This window comes from Tympanuchus pallidicinctus, unplaced genomic scaffold (assembly GCF_026119805.1).
Source record: "Tympanuchus pallidicinctus isolate F22 unplaced genomic scaffold, pur_lepc_1.0 scaffold1, whole genome shotgun sequence".
In the NCBI taxonomy this organism is placed as follows: Eukaryota; Metazoa; Chordata; class Aves; order Galliformes; family Phasianidae; genus Tympanuchus; species Tympanuchus pallidicinctus.
Genome location: NW_026294618.1, coordinates 76,875,388 through 76,892,850, shown reverse-complemented (window position 1 = coordinate 76,892,850; position 17,463 = coordinate 76,875,388). Strand labels below are relative to the sequence as shown.

The 17,463-nt window shown below is 37.2% G+C and overlaps 1 long non-coding RNA gene across 1 annotated transcript in view; it reads left to right on the top strand.

The window, feature by feature from the left end:
* The first annotated feature begins 9,314 nt into the window (after positions 1 to 9,314).
* LOC128083835 (uncharacterized) overlaps positions 9,315 to 17,463 on the top strand; it is a 34,360-nt gene continuing 26,211 nt past the window's right edge. The window contains exons 1-2 of the long non-coding RNA XR_008208205.1: positions 9,315 to 9,341; positions 14,470 to 14,624. This is a non-coding gene — a long non-coding RNA (uncharacterized LOC128083835). The remainder of the gene's footprint in view (positions 9,342 to 14,469; positions 14,625 to 17,463) is intronic.

Genomic DNA, 17,463 nt, shown 5'->3' with positions numbered 1-17,463 from the left:
AAGTATATGAGAAATAAAGATTGTAGTGTGTAATTCATTTAAATTTAAGGCTCCACTTTAAAAAGAATATTTAATGTTCATTATTACTGTCTGCTTCAAGAAAAGCACAGTGAAGAAAAGGTGTCCCCTGTACTGCAGTGTCTTTACTGAATCTGAAGCTTTTTTGTATCCCTTGGTTCCAAACACTTTTTAGGTTGTTGGTCAGATACATGCAATTTAGAATGAGAAATTTCAGCTTCAGAAATGCATATGCAAAGTGAATCAAAACATCTGTTGCATTTTAAATAACAATAATTTTTAAATAATAGATTTTTAAATAATAGATTTCTGGCACAAAGTCCACATGTTAAAGAACATTAAAACAAGATCATAGAATCATAGAATCATAGAATGGCCTGGGTTGAAAAGGACTACAATGATCAGCAAGTTTCAACCCCCTGCTATATTTAGGGTTGCCAACTACCAGAGCAGGCCACCCAGAGCCACATGCAGCCTGACCTTGAATGCCTCCAGGGATGGGGCATCCACAGCCTCGTTGGGCAGCATGTTCCAGTCCTAATCCATCGAACAGTCTGTCATTCAAATCCACACCTCTCCAATTTAGAGAGAAGGATGTGGTGAGGGACCATGCCAAAGGCCTTGCAGAAGTTCAAAAGATCTCTCCTGTCTGAGACCAAACATTGATTATGAAAAATGTCTCCCTTTCTCCCTGAAAACCCATTAAAATATTTTTCCTGCTTTCTTAACTCTCAGCTTTATTTCCCTCATTTCATTTTTTCTTAGATGAGATTGTGAGTCTGAAACAAAATGCTTAGATCACTGGCATAGGAGTGATTGGATCACTTCAGTCTGTCAGAACTTTTATTCTAAGCTGGGATTGTTTAGTCGAGGGAAGAGGAGATTCAGGGGAGACCTTATTGCTCTCTACAATTGCCTGAAGGGAGGTTGTGATGAGGTTGGGGTCAGCTTCTTCTCACAGGGAATAGTGATAGGATGAGAGAAAATGCCCTTAAGCTGCACCAGAGGAGGTTTAGGTTGGATATTAGGAAAAAACTGTTCTCTGAAAGAATGATGAGGTATTGAAAGAAGATGCCAGGGAGATGGAGGAGTCACCATCCCTCGAGGTTTGAGAAATGGATGTGTGTGGCACTGGGGGACATGGTTAGAGGGCATGGTGCTTGGGCTGACAGTTGGACTACATGATCTTAGAGGTCTCCTATGATTCTATGTTTCTTAACATTTTAAGTACTTTCCTTTATTATCATTTGTAGTAATAAGATAAGAAAATGTGTCTCTCATCTTGATAAAGTATACCCTGCTTCATCCAGCTTAGTTTCTGCAAAATTTATATTTCCAGCTCTGTCAGTTTTCTTAATTTAATTATAGAGACTGATTTATCTCTTATTTTCATTTAACTTCAGGGGAATTTGCCATAAAACAAACATGCTTATGTACTACTGAGTCCTCCACGTGTCTCCAAATTATGATTTTTTAATGTTATACATATATATTTAAAAATCCTTATATTAGATCAAAGAACACTTAGTAGATAAGTACCACTCTAAAATAGACCATGGATTCAGTGTTACTGTAAGAAGAATTCTGATGTGTTTGTTGTCTTGATAAAAGAAAACACCTGACCCTTGGAGGTCATAATCTGTCCAGTTTATAAAGGAATTTGGAATTAAAACTTTTAGTAAAATAAATTATTTCTCAGTTTCCCTCACATATTAGTGGGGCATGTTAGGATGTATCTAATAGATGGTTCAATCAAAGAGACAATGTCAGAAAACTGCTTGTTAAGGGACAATCTGAAGAATTACTGGTACTAGCATAATGTCCTCAGGATTAATGTGGATTTCACTTGTAATAATCCTGCTGTTAAAAACAAGGAGCCATCAAGGAAGAATGAGAATAAAACCAGGACAGTTTAGAAACCTTTTCCCTTCATTATTTTCCAGGTATTTTACAGAGAAAGATATAATTCTCATGGAAAAATGCTTGGGATAAGGTATGGAAAAGTGATAAACTTCCAGAAGATCATCCAAAAGGCAAGTGTCAGAGCCTAGAATATAACCTAGGTCACCTAAGTCTTAGCACAGTGCTTCATCAGTCATGTTATATGGCATTTCCCATTCCCTGAGATTTCCTGTCCTAAACTGACAGATTCTGAGACAAGAAAATTGAAGATATGATTCTTCTAGGAGTAAGCTTTGGAATCTGAATAACAGAATGATTTTTTTTAATTAACAATTTTGCAGAGCACTTCCGTAGTGATGCATTATCATTGCTGAGCAACATGTTGGTCAAATCTAACTTCTAGCCACAGCACCTTTTGTAGAAACGAAATTCATATTGCATGTCTTGGCACTGTTATTCAACTGGCACAATTTAACAACCAATTTTTAAAGACGACTGGTTGCTTATTAGTTGCTTTAATTTCATTCTTGTTCTTCTTGTTGTTGTTTTTTGCTTGGTTTTTTTCCCATCTGACTTAGACTATGTTACATGTCTCTGATAAGTACACTGTGTGTTATAATTTTCCTTTGAAGAATGTCACAGCTGAAATATTTGATTTTTTCATTTGAAGAAATCAAATCATATTTTGTCTCACATTTAGAACAGGTGAGTTTACTCATGATATTCAATCCAGTAATGGAGATTTCCCTGGAAGAAAGATTAACTGACATGGAGAATGAGAACACTTTCATTAAAAGTTTAGCTGATTTCTTGAGTATAATAAAGAGAGACAGTGAGTTAATATGCTCCCAATTATAATCAGGTGTTACTAAATAAAATAATAATAATGTCAAGGGTGAAAGGGTAATAGAAATAAAGGACTGGTTTGACCAGTACCAAAGAAATTACAAGCTGACTACTGGAAAGTTGAAATTAATTCGAAGGGAAATGACTTAAGGTAAGACAATCTCAAAACTCTGAGAAAACATCAAATGCTACAGTGGTAAGTGACTGAGGAAGAAGAGTGAGAGAAAGTATTTCAGAGAGGCTTTTTTTAGAACCTGCCTTAGATTTGCTGCTTCTCCCAGGAGCGCGGGGCACAGGGAAACAGCAGAGAGATCATTTTCAGCTTTGTGCACACTTTCTTTCCTGGGAGTGCTACAGAAGACTGATGATAAAACCATGACACTGTGACATTTGTTAAAAGTTCCTATTCCGTTGGAAGAGGAAAGATTTGTTTTGCAGATGATTAACATGATACAGTTCTGCAAGAAAATTGTATACGCAACTAAGTTATCTATATACAATATTTACTTGCACTGAAAAGAAAAATGCTACAAAAAGTATTTTCAGAGATATCAAGCAGAAAAATTACCAGTGGGGTAATCTCAAGAGAGATTATGAATAGCAAGGACTAGCACAGCTACTATGAGCTGTCTCTAGAGTTTACTGTTTTATGTATTCATGCAAAGCATTAGAAAGTCAAAGAAAGTCAACATTCATAAGAATGTGCCAAGTCCAAAATGCTATTTATTAGTTATATTGTACATATAAAATGGTGACTATGCATAGGGCCATATTTCTAAATTTCCAGTATGACAACTCTATGTCTGCATTCAACTGTTTAATCTGATAGTTGTTTGGTAAAGTCCTTGCATTTTTCTTCAGCATTGTCCCTTATCTACAATTCTAGAAGAAGCTGAAAGATCATAGAGGTTAATTTCAGAAAGAGTCACTGTCCCACTGAGATGCAGACTCCACATGTGTCCCATTTGACTACTCTCACTTCTTACCCATCCCAGAGCTGTCACAAGTGTCACCCTTGAGATTTCTTTTGCTCATATTCATTCTTTCGCTGTCTGGGAGAATTAATGTCATTCCTTCCACTCACAGAGGTTTTGTATGGGATCTGAGCTACTACAGGCTTTTTGCCACATGCTTCATCCCCTGCCTGAGCTTTGAAATTTCGCATACAGTCTAACTGGTTTGACAGTGTGCTCTCAGGGACTTTTTCAACCAGAGTCAGTCTCATTTGTCTTGCAGGATTTCTCCTAAGAGCTAAATCAGAGCTATTGGGATAAAAATCCTGAAGTCTAATGAGATTTCTTTTTGTTTTAGGGGACAGACATCTCCCAAGAGTGAGATCTGTAGAAAACATGACAGACTTTTATCTTAACTCTGCTGGATTTTACCTCATGCTAGTTTCCCCTGGCAAATCGTTGTGATATTAATGAAAACAATCTGTGCCTGCACCTGTATCATGTAGTCCACGGGTGAATCTGATCAACAAATTCAGGCAGCCTGACTGCTTCAGCAGAGTAACAGTCCTACAGAGCTGAATGTCTAACATAGGGAAGAATTTCCTGTATACTGTCTTTTTTTTCTTTTTTTTTTTTCTTTTTTTTTTTTTTTTTCCCCATGTAAAATATGAATGCATATGCATTGAACAAATTTCTGACTTGCTGACCCTTCTGACAGGTCGGTAGCCTCAGCCTGCATGACAGTGTTTGAAATGTTCTACAAAGAAGTTAACTGATATCTTTATCAGTTTTTATTATTTTTTTTTTTTTCACCTGCACAGACACTTGTAACACCCGTCCTTTGTAGCATTTGGATGTCACTGTTCTTTTCCTCCTGATACATTTCTCTCAAGTCTTGAAAGTTGCAGGTTCTCCTTGCTTTACATCCCTCAGAGCACTTGCAGGCACTTGAGGTGGGATTTTCTCCCCACACCAGCTGCTTTTTTGAAGGGCCTGGATGCAGGAGTCCTCAGAGCAGGGCGAGTATCTATCTTGGTAGCCATGAGACATCAAAGCACAGTCACACGGACAGTTGCCAGTTGTCAGATGTAAAAAGTGTAGCACTAACACAGCTTCAGGATATGTTAAATTAACTGTATGTTGACCACAAACCTGCAGTGATGGTGTAATGTTTATGTGATGGTGAAACAAGGTTTGATAAGACTTTACATGTTGCTGTTACAGAGAAATCTAATTTCCTGTGATTTTTCCTGGGTCATGGTGTTGAGCATTCATGGGACTCTTTGTTTCTGGTCCTTTCTCCCCATTTTTCTGACCTCCATTCACCTCTGGTCTCTTCCACTGGCCTCTGCAGAACTGATTTCTTCTATTCAGACCAGGGCTTCTGTCTTCCTTAAGCCTACACTTCCTCCTGCATGATGCAGAACAATAATTACCTTGATCTAGTTTACGTTATCACTTACCTCAATGAAAATAACACTTCCCTTGTTATCAAGTTAATGTTTTTGCAATTCTTCAGTTGTTATCTTAGCAGGCTTTTGTGAATCTGGGGTGATATTGAGCTAGTTTATATTTTCCAATTTATTTTACATTTTCTATGGAAATACTAAGATTCTTAGTCTATTTTAAGAAAGATTTTAAATTACTTTCCCAGTAGCAATATAGTTTATTTCTGGCATAATTCTCATATGTCCAATCTTTATTTTCTTTCAAAAAAATCCACTGCCTAGTTTTGCATGAAGAAAAGGAATTAACTAGATCACTCTATGAAAATGTCCACAGTTTCTCTCTGTAAAGCTCCGAAGAAATCTAAGCGTAAGGTTTAACTCACGCTTTTTGGTTACAAAATAGCTGGCTTCTATCAGCAATTTATCTTTCTAACACTATTCTTTTATGCCATCTCCTTCCCTGTAAGTACATGTTTTATCATTGGCAATAAACAAAGCACATGCAAGCAATATTACCTTTGTTACTCCAGCACAGTTAAATGCTTTCCAGGTAGTTCTTTATCTGCAATGCGTAAGTAAAAGTTTGATCAGCAAGGTGTTCTTTCATCTTTCATACCTTCTCTGTCTGTCACAGGAAGATGTAAGTTGTCATCCAGACGCCCAGCCGTGTGGATTAATATGCCTATTTCCAGCTTTAGCATAAGGAGTTAGTTTGACCACCAAGTAAGAAATCACCACATTTGACCACTGTTTTATTAAAGCTGAAATCATTTCAGCCTCTTTCTACTCATAAGGGTCAAGCTCCCATACACCCCAGTTCTCATTAGAGCTGGATGAATTCTTCAAAGTGAAAAAACTTGCAAAATAAAATTATTATAAAATATATAAATATATTTATATAAAATAAAAAATTACTTGCAAAAGCCTTAGAGCTGAATTATTTTTCTTCATGAAACTGTGAGAGTCTAGGACTTGGCACAAACCTATGTCCCCCTATGAATATTTTTCCAGCTACCTGCCTATGAAAAATTCTTCAATATTTTCAAGTATACTGAAAATTTGGCATATGGATATACCCTTCTATACTTCAAAACACATTATTTAGTGGGGTAGAGAAATTGTGATAGTGAATACTCCTTTTTTTTTTTTTTTTTTTTTTTAATGTACTGGATATCCAGTGTTTTTCTTTTTCAGTTTACTGGATGCAATTTTATTTCTGAGTGGAATTTTGACGTTATTGTAAATGGCATAATTATCTGCTTTTTGTTTTAAGTAATACATCTGCATATCATCGTGCAAAAAATATTTTCAGGCCATAGACTACAGTGACCTAGAACAACAGGGCATTTCTGCTCCTGCGGGAGAAGAAAAAGAATACAGCTGATGATTAGTGTAAATGTGCCCTAGGATTTTATTTTGGCACAACTTCATACAGAGCTTTAAGTTGTACCATTTGCATTTTCTTTATTCCTTATGGGGTTTGTGTGTGTGTGTGTTTTTGTTGCTTTTTGTTGTTGTTGTTAAGGATAGAAACTGGTTCTCTTGAACCTTTTTACAAGGAGTTGAGAGGGTAATGAGAAATAAGCCCAAACGTGAGCACCTAAGACAAAGTATGTTATCTTGCTCTTGAAAGACTGTAGGAAGTGAGAACGATCATAGTAATTGTTTCAAATCCAGAAACTAAGCATGCCAGCATGCATCCTTCTGTCATCCTACACTGTGATGACAAGTCTCACTGTGTGGCCGTTGCCCTTTCTCTCTTTGCTCCTTGGGCACAGTGTCTTGACAGTCAGAATTTCTGCCTACAGAGACAGCTGACATACAAAAGAGGCAATCAAAGGAAGAAAAATATATATATATATATATATATTTGGTCATTTTAAAATGGCAAAGAAAACAAACGCGAAGCTGGCTGCATACATGTCATTATCTGTTTCTTTGTTTCTAGCAACAGTAATCTCAAATTAATAAAGAGGAATTCCCAGGAGAGTGGAATACAAGATGGGTGGTTGTTCTGTAGACCCAGAGCTCTGGGACTCAGCTATGGAGTTCACTTCAGAGACTGCAAATGTTGGTATCTGGATAATATAAGTTCACTCTAGTACAACCTTTGGTAAAGCTGACTTTCATATCCCTCTGAAGACAGTCTCTGCTCCAGTGCTGCAAATTCCTCACAGGCAGAATGAAGCTCACAGAGTTTTCAGCTCACATTTGTATGGGAAAGCATCTAGAATTATAGAAAGATCCTTCTTTTCTCTTCCACCTCAGCACCCAGTAGCTCTTTCCCACAGGGTGATCCTGGCAGTCCTATGAACCCCAAAACAGAGACAAACACAGAACTGGGATGCCTCACAGATCCTTATTTTCGGGTATTCTGTGGCAGAATAGGCCATTGAAATAAAAGTTTTCCAGCTTTTTCCCCCCCTCAAACTGTTCTTAATTGCTGAACTGTGTTTTAGAAGGATAAATCAGGTGGAAAAGACAAAAAAATAAGCTCATGTTCCTGAAGAGATGCCCTGGTTTCCCAGTTTAAATGAGTGCAACTCAGGTCTTCTTTAAGCTTCAGAAACATTGTAACAATAAGGGCAAGAGGAAAACAGTCATCTTTTCGTATGTGCTTATGTTCTGGAAAAGGGTATTTTTAAAGGTTTTATGTGTATCCACCATTGTACTTATCTGATCAATTGTGAAAAGAGCAAATCACTGTTGACATTCATCTACAGAGAAAAGTTTAGATTTTATACACTGCTGCACCCATTATAGCTCAAACAAAGTTCACGCTCTCAAGGCCAACCTTCTTCATAATTCAGTCAACAAAATCTATTTTTTGTCTTGTTCTTCTGCCACTGCATTTTTACAGAGTTCAAAATGTGAACTTTTGAATGTGACCACAGCCAAGAATTAGAACAGCAATTTTGCTTTTTCCCTAGCGCAAGAAAAAAGGAGCAGAGATGTGAAAGATAAAATGGAAGAGCATAAAGTGGATGAATTTGCCAAAATTAGGAATTAGAGATTTGCAAGACTAGCTCTTTTCCCTTAGCATGAGCCTTAAGCAACAACCGAAATCCACCTAAACAGTGACAACACTGATTCACACATCTACCAACTTACATGTGAAAAACAAAAAAGATTATATATTCAAATGTAACAAGTAACTGACATCTTTACTACTTTGACTTTACTAGGGACTTTGATTTTCAAAAATTAAGTAATATTAAGTATATTAAGACTTACAAAATTGTAGTGCTCTAAAAGGCATTGTTAACACTAAGAATTTTCTTCTTTTATCATACTTTTTTTTACTTTCATTAGTGTATAAGTTAATGTCTACCAGACAAATGCGACTGCAAAGATCCCCAATAAACAAAGGGGATTTGTGAAGTAAAATTAAGGAAAGAAACAGGCAGATCTCACTTAAATAACTTCGTAATTGCTGATAAGTTCCAAACTGGTGCAAAAGGAAAGATGAGAACTATTCAAGATGTAATAATATCAGGTTGCAATGTTAAATTCAGAAAAGGATAATTTTAAACTATTTTTTTAAAAAAATTATCGTAATGATGAAGATTGATTAGATTGAGAAATGGTGGTGTAGTGGAATTAAGAGCAACATCTCAAGTTGATATTCTAATCAGCAGACGCTGAGCTGGAGTCTGCTATCTGGACCAGCAGCCACTCCCGAACAACATGGGAAGCTGTCTCAAGGACCATTAAGATCTCTTTAAATCACAATCCAAACTCTGTAGGCAAGTAGTTCTGGGAGCCAGCATCAGACAGCACAGTAAGTAATCACATCTTTAAGTTATGTAAATTCATCTTTTGTTTTGGAAATGATGGATCTGTTGGAATGTATTCACCAGCTCACTGCAACATGCAATGTACTGATAGGGAACAAACAGAGCCCCACTGAGTTTGTTCTGAATTGTTCATGCAACGTACCTTTGGTTCTGGTTTACAGCCAAGAGAGTGTTAATACCACACCAGGGTTTGATTGTTGCTGAATAACGGGAGCACACCTGGGATCAGGCAGGGCCACTCAGCAGGGGGCAGAACCAGAACAGGTGGGGTAAATTAGGCTAGGGATTAGTCCATCGTGTGGAAGGTTATAAAGCCATGGGGAGTTGAGCAGAGACTAGTTAGTGCTAGGGGATTCCTGGATGTTGATCAGTAAGTGGTGAGTCCTTGTATTGCTGATGGGCTGTGGTGTGTGTCAGCCAGAGGGTGGGTGATGACTAATTGTGTCGTGTTTATGTAGTTATTACTGCTTTATTTGTTGTTTGTTTCAATTTTCTTTTTCTCTGCTAGTAAGTAGTTTTTTATCTCAACCCATGAGTTCTATTTTGGTTCCAGCTCTCTTTCTTGCCCCACCTGGGGAGAGGGAGAAGAGTGGGGAATGAGCAAATCCTTTGTGATATTTAGCTGTCTGCTGGGTTAAACCTTAGCTTTACAGAAAGTCTCAATTGCAGTGAGCCTTTGTTTCATCTTAAAGGATGAAGTGAAAGTCAATTAGGCTAAGACAGTGAAAATGTTGTTTTTTCCCCAGGACAATTTTATAACCTTCTAGGGAGACCTTTTTGCCCACAGTGATGAGGCACCTCATTGCTTATGCTGTCTGCCTTAGGTAAACAAAAAAAGCTACCCTGCAATTCTTTACAAGTCTTCCTCAGGAGGGGAGGATGTCGAATAGTTAAGAAAAATAAGCTCTCTTAAAATGGCCGCTCTGTAACTTCCCCCAAAAGACATACATGAGGAGTAGTGATTGTTCAGAAAGAAAATAGTTAAAATATTTTGCTATAGATGAATGCTGCTTGCAGGAAGGAATGGGTTAGATAATATGTTCGTGAAAATAATCAGTCAGAGCAAGATATGTATTCAACAATACTGGATTAAATTTATGGTGTATTATAGGACAGATTTGAAGAACAGATGGAAAAAGGGGTTAATTACATTCTTTATGCTCATAAAAATCAAAATCTAAAGGGCCCCAAAAAAATTATATTAAAATTGCAATTTTATTTGAACAAGCTTTTCACCTGGCTTTTATAGTACCTCATAAAAACAGCAGTAGTGTGGGCATGTACTCTTTTTTCCCCACCTTGGATAAGGCATCCACCAACTTATTTATTTCGGGTAACCTTTAAGGCTTCAATATTTCCAGAACTGTTTTGGAGGTTGAACTTCTTTTAAAACCTTCTTTTAAAAGCAGTCTCTTCTGGATTACTAGTTGTTAAAAAGATATGATGTTTGTGATGCATTCATAAACTCTCTATAGCATCATTTTTGTCTTGACTTTCACTGAAGGTTTCATTTTAGACTGCTCTAACACTGCAATGCTTATTAATCACTGGGAGGGGAAGCTTATTCATGAGAATTTTCCCAAGAGAAGGCTTTGATTAAAGCTGTTTTAAATCAGTAAAATTATTCAGTAATATTTTCCAAACTAAAATTGTGTAAAATTATATTTTTCTTCTTTTTTATATTTCTTATTTTTATCATCCTAAAAACAATAACTTACTGTGGGAACTTCTCTCTCCTCTCATTTTTGAGAATTTGATTAACTATAAAAAAAAAAATCTTATTGCCTGTTATTGCTTGTTCTCAATCTAAAGAATAGCTTCATTCAATCCTTTTGGAAGTAACTTCATCCAAAGTGGAAGTAGGAAAAAAGTGAACAGGAAGACCCTTTTCTACTCTTAAGAAAGAGGATATCAAAATTTCATTCTGTGCTACCAGTTTTTTGAGAGAGGGTGAGACTAGAAGAAAACATGAGCCTTTCCTTAAATATTTAGAGTTTTTTAATTTAGTGAAATCTAAAGGTCTAAATCTAAAATCTAAATCTAAAAGTCTTATTTAAAGCTTATTTAAAATCTAAAAAATCTAAAAAGACTTTTAAAAGTCTTTAAAACACCGAAGTTTATTTTTCTTATAGATATACAACTTTTTTGAAACATTAAATGTGAAAGAAAACATGACCTTCAATCCTCTTCAGTGATTTGACAGTCTAAAATGCTAAAACTGAAAAGATTTGTTTCTGAATACATAAAACTGTAGCTCACTTCACCAGTTTTAGTTAAAATTGATGGGATATTAAGCTAATTTTGAAGACCAAAACTCCAAATATTTTAAATATCTTGCTAGTACTCTGAGCCCAGGATAGCATTTATGGTGCAGTGCAGGCTCTGCACTTTGACCCTGGCCACAAGCACCCAGCTGGGTAGAGGAAGCTGCCCTTTGGGCACTTTGATCTGCTGTCCCCTCTCCATACAATTCTTTGCATTCAGCTGATTTCTGCTACACTGGCTTGATCTCTTTATTTCACTGGTGAGCTCCAGAACAGAAGGGAGCCGAGAGTTTGTGCCTGTTTGCTTTTAAAAATGAGATATGAAAGTCAAGGTGACCTTTTGCTCGTGAGATCTCAGATCAGAGCCAAGACTGCACCAGCAGCTGTGCTATCGTGGCATTCAATCACATCTTCTGCTCCATCTTCAAAAGTATGTCAAACATTCAATAACTGTGGGGAGAAATAGACCAATTTTAACTTACTGAGCCATTTAGTTGGAAGCAAGAGCAGACCCTCCTTGCCCCTTGCTTGATGTTACTTTTGCTGCACCTCTGCGTCACTTTCATTTGTGTTGCACTTAACAATGTTGCCTTTAATTCTGTTTACCATAATTTGAACATTGTAGAAAGAGTCAATGGCACCCATTAGAGTAGCTACTTGGTGCTCTCCACTCTCTGACACTGTTTTCCACTGCTTGTAATCTTGTAAAATATACAGATTTAGGCCAAACTTTCAATGTGCAGTATCCGTCTCCAGCTGTGTTTTGGGCTTGCTTTCCTTTTTAAATCTTTCAACCAAAAATAGTACTTGCTTCTAAGCACACTTCATGTTTAGGGAAAATATATGTCATTGTCCACAGTGAAAGAAAATCATAAAAATGAAGCAAATAAAAGAAAACCACCAAAACTTTGCAGTGTTTTGTTGAAGTTATGTCTTGCTTGTGCTGGAAGAATAAAACAAGCAAAACTTCAAGCTTATTTAAAAGCAAGCCCTGCCTGTAACTACTTCATTGAAATTAACGCATTGCTGTATTTTGGAGAAGGAATGTCATGTGTACTTGTCTTTCTATATTTTCTGGGTAGGACCAACAGCAGAGAAATCTCAAGTCTTGTCTTTGAATGAAAACTTGTTTCAAACTAAGAAATTTTTAGCTGTTGTGTGTATCTCAACAGCAAAACATATATTGAGGTAGCAATTATCTTGGTGTCCATCTGGAGAGGGAGAGGCAGGGAATTGGGGAAATCCCAAATGAAGTAGAGAGTCAGGGGGCTGGGCATGTTCAGTAAGAGTAGGAACACCTTGTGCCCAAACCTCAGCAGCAGCTGAGTGAGATTGCCTTGATGTGATGAGCTGCAGCTGTTCATGCTCTGGGGACCCAGAAGCAGGCAGGAAGGGTCTGCAGATTGCCACAACCCTGAGGGAGGCACCCTTATGGAGCAAACTTCCTGAAGGTAGATGTACGGTCTTATAATTAGAAAAGCAATATTGAAATAGTATATAGTTGGTTTAAGTGGGGGCACTGTATATAAATACAAACTATGGGGGCAAAAATGTGAGAGTCGGAAAAAAAAAAAAAGTTGTCAGCAGTCAGGAACTGTTTTTGTAATGGCAGCTTGTACATCCTCAGCACAGTTCTTTTGCACCTTCCAGATATGTGCTGTAAACACCGCCACATCAACATGACAAAGTCGATTCAGTTCTCCCAGGGCTCTGGTGAGATTACCAACTCCAGAATGTCTAAGAAAAGGATAATGATGAAGTGCAGTAAATTTGCTACTTGAACACATAGAGTACAGTGTATCATTTTGCTGTGGATTTGACTGACAGGTTTGAAAAATCCTGCTCTGCATGCTTTTGGAGGAGTAGTAAGACAGAGAGGGAAGATGTCCAAGCCTGTACTTCCTTGCAAAGGAATAGATCTCATTTCAGTTCCCTTCTCAGCCATGCACAGCAGGGAACTCAGACTGTATTGTGCTAATTAAAGAGCTGGACCTCAGCCTATTTTCAGACTTCGGGGATTCCTTCATCATATCCATCAGTCATTGCTGAGCTGCCTAGGTTGTTGCTTCTTTTCCCTGTGCTCTCTGTCAGGTTTTCAGGCTCTTTGATCCAGATCTTCAACTGGTATAAGTTGGTAAAGCTCCCTCAGGACTTAGTTTTTACAGATGAAAGAAAATGCTATTTAAAAGCTCTGCTTTATCAGTCTATGGGAAGTTGAATATAAATGGCTGCTGCTTGCAGTACACATGTGGTTGCCTTAGCAATAAAGTCACAGTCAGATTGAAGGGGCCCTGTATAGGACAACTAATATTGTTAAAGAAATGCAACTCTGGCAGAAAGGTTCATGGCAATTAGATTTAGATGTCCACTGTCAAGGACAGTTAATATGCTCTTTTGCTGCTCAATTATGACTGAACAAATGTAATTCTGGCATTTTACATAGAGCTTCCTGAGAAAAGTCGCTTTACTTGTAACAAAAGAATCATCTGCATCCTTAGTGCAGATGGAAACTGTGTGGATGGATTTATCATGATACCTATGGCAGCTGATACAGGATTCTCCTTTCCTTGTCACAGTACAAACACCATTCTTAGCAGTACTTTAAAAGCATGTTAATTTCTCTTATATAGGAAAACACTTTCTCTAACACTTTTTGAAGCAGGAAAAAAGGTAGCAAGCTTTCATTGCACAGTATCTGCTATAATTGTTTGTTTGTATTATTTGAAGACACTTAAATCGCTATGTTTTCCTTTTGTGTAACTTTTGTTTTATGCATTTTTTTGTATGGTGGAGAAGTCAGGACTAGCAATTTTACAAAAATGCTTGTGAATCCTGAGAGGATAGATGATATTGAAATTTGGGATAGTAAAAAGCCTAATATAATACTGCCTGTTGACAAATTACAAGATTCCTACTGAAAAAAAAAAATAAGAGGTGTGCATTCCATGGTAAATACAAAACCCATATGGGTGTCCATAGAGATTTATTTCCTCCATTTAAAGAGAAGCAAGTCTCAGACTTGTGTACATCTTCATCCCCACGTTCTGCTGTTCATAGATCTACCCTGATAGAGTCACGATTTGTCTGCTATCTCTTCTCTAACGGAAGCTTCAGTTCTTTCCTGAACACCATTAGTTTTTAGAATAAATTTGTCTCCACAGGAACTCTCAATCTAAACTAGCACAAACAGTATGCTCTGACAACATCTCCACTCAGCTCTCTCCCCTTATTTTCTTTGCAGGACAAACCACTCCTTTCATGGGCTCTTCCTTGCCCCTCCTGGTCAGCTTGTTTAGTGGCAGTTGTATCTAATCAACAAGGAGTTTTTGGTGGAAGAAAGCTTTCAGTAATGAGATCTTCCTGATTCATCCCGATGATGGAGGAAAGGAAAATGCTGTAAGTAGTTTTGCTGATGTCCAAATAATAAGCAAGGAAGGACAAATAGGAACAGAACAAGGAAGGTCTTCTGTGTATATATGTGTGTATGGATGGATTGCATTAACAGGACTAGCCTTCTCGGGAAGTGGAGTGTTGTCTCTTATGTTACAGAAAAAAAAGATTAACAGCAAATCCACCACTTTTGTGAAGTGCATTCTTTCTCCTCTTAGATCACAGAGTCCTCATTTAGACTAGGTGCCTAATACATCTTGCACTAGTGCAAACAAATTGGTGATATATGACCTATTTCAAAAATAAGTATCATTTTTTACTTTTCTCTCCAAGTAGTGAATTGTTTTTCTGTAATTTCTCTTTCAAGGGATTTCTAATGCACTATTTATTTGTTTGTTTATTTATTTACAAGTAACCCTGACATAGGTACAAATATGCAGTGCTTCCTATTCTATGGGAACCAGTTGAGAGTTTTTCCCTAGTTCAGAGATGCTCTGGAAAGGGATGAAATGACTTTTTTCCAAAGCAGTACAGAGTGAGACCTTATCAATAATAACAACTAAATGTTGTATCAACCATTCTGTTGAAAATCATGTTTTGATGCATAATATTTATATATTTATAGAAAAATAATGGCTAGAATACAGCTTTTCCCTTCGGAATCATTTTTATTTTTCATATTGTGTGCATTTCAACTGCACCATACTCTGAACTTTCCCAGTGTTTCTGATGAGATTCTTCCAAAGGTAATTCCAAGGCACATGAATAAGTTAGCAATGATCTTGTTATTACTTTTTCTTTGTTATGTACCTGGAACTAATGTGAAATAGAGAGCATTTGTTCTAAAAAGAGTCGGAATCTAATGTTACTTTTCTGTGGATAAAAAACTTCAATTCAAACTTACTGTCCTTTCGAAAAAGACTAAGACATTCACTTGAGAACATCAATTAGAAATTTTTACTTTTTTGTGCATTGAGTCATAGTATTTTCTTACTATCTTATTTGTTTCCAGTTTGTTCTCATGATTAGAAGCAGCTTTTTCACAGTAAACCAATCCAAATATAAGTTCGTATTCATTTAATTCATAAAACTCTTTCTGTCCTGTGTAAAGTGAATCAACACATTCCCGTGTGCCTTCCTAACAGAAAATCTTTTATTAGGAATCAATAATAAAGTACATCTGGATAGGCTTAATCACCGTATGTCTTGGTATAATTTGAATACATGTCAAAAAAAAAACCAACATGTGTGCATTCTGGAATTTAATAACTTTATTTCCATTAAATGAAGTTAACACTTCCCATTTATCTTAAGTTTTAATAAAGCCTCTTCTAAGCACTGTTGACTTTAGAAATGATCTACTTACATAGGTAAAACAGTTGAACATGCATCTGATGTTAGCTGACAAATGCCTACATTCAAAATGAAGGCTCTTATTTGTGTACCGTTACAGAATCACAGAATCTGTAGGGGTTGGAAGGGACCTAGAGAGGTTGATTCCAACCCCCCTGCCAAAGCAGGTTCCCTACAGCAGGTCGCACAGGTAGGCATCCAGGCGGGTCTTGAACATCTCCAGAGAAGGAGACTCCACCACCTCCCTGGGCAGCCTGTTCCAGTGCTCCGTCACCTCACCGTAAAGAAGTTCTTGCGCATATTTGTGCGGAACTTCCTATGCTGCAGTTTCCGGCCGTTTCCCCTCGTCCTGTCTCCACACACTGCTGAAAACGGTCTGGCCACACCACTCTTTCCCCCACACCTTAGATATTTATAGACCTGGATCAGGTCCCCTCTCAGTCTTCTTTTCTCAAGGCTGAACAGACGCAGTTCACTCAGCCTGTCTTTGTAGGAGAGATGCTCCAGGCCTTTCACCATCTTTGTGGCCCTCCGCTGGACTCTTTCCAAGAGATCCCTGTCTTTTTTGTACTGGGGAGCCCAAAACTGGACACAGTACTCCAGATGAGGCCTTACCAAGGCAGAGTAGAGGGGGAGGATCACCTCCCTTGACCTGCTGTTACTGGAACATGCTATTATAGAATTATCCAGCCAAAAAAAGCTCTTAATTTGTTGCCAACATTATCTGTAAAAACAAATTCTAGTTAAAATACTTTTTTCTTTTAACAGAAATATCTCTGCTTTATTTGGAAAGATTAACTCCTACATGTTCCATTTAATACCAGTATCTTAACACAAAAGAAAACGTATCAGCTACTGAAACTTTTAGTTCTCAAGACATTAGCTCTCCAAGGAGCAAGTAACAGCCTTAAAAATATCATGTTTTCAAATTATCTTCACTTTCTGCAGTTAGCAGAGAAATTATGATATGATACTCAAGTTGTTTTTCAAGTATCCACTAGAATCAGAATGTCAGGTGAGTCATTCTCTATACATATTGGGAAGATGTAGTTATTTTTATTTTGTGAAATTATTGCTTTCATATAAACCCCTATTACTAGTAGTTCAAGAAAAATTACTTGATATGTGATGGTGATTTTAGGTAGACTGATTAAACGCTGCATTATATCAGAGTCAAACAGAGCAATGATCTCTAGATGATGAAACTCTTGTTCTAGTTATATGATATTTACAGCATAGAAAGTAGATGGCATTGCTCATAACTCTGTGCTCAGTAATTTCGGGTTACAGATGCTTGAGTTTTATGATCAGGTGATAGCTTCTCAGCAGACCCTGTAGATCCCCTGGGAGGTACTAGCAAATTTTCATATCATTTTTCTCACTTCTAAAGATTTTTACTCCAGGTAAGATTATACTCACCTATGAATGTGATGGCAGTTTTGTAGTTGCTGACAGTAATTCAGGCAGGAAAAGAAAGATCACTCTTTCCAGT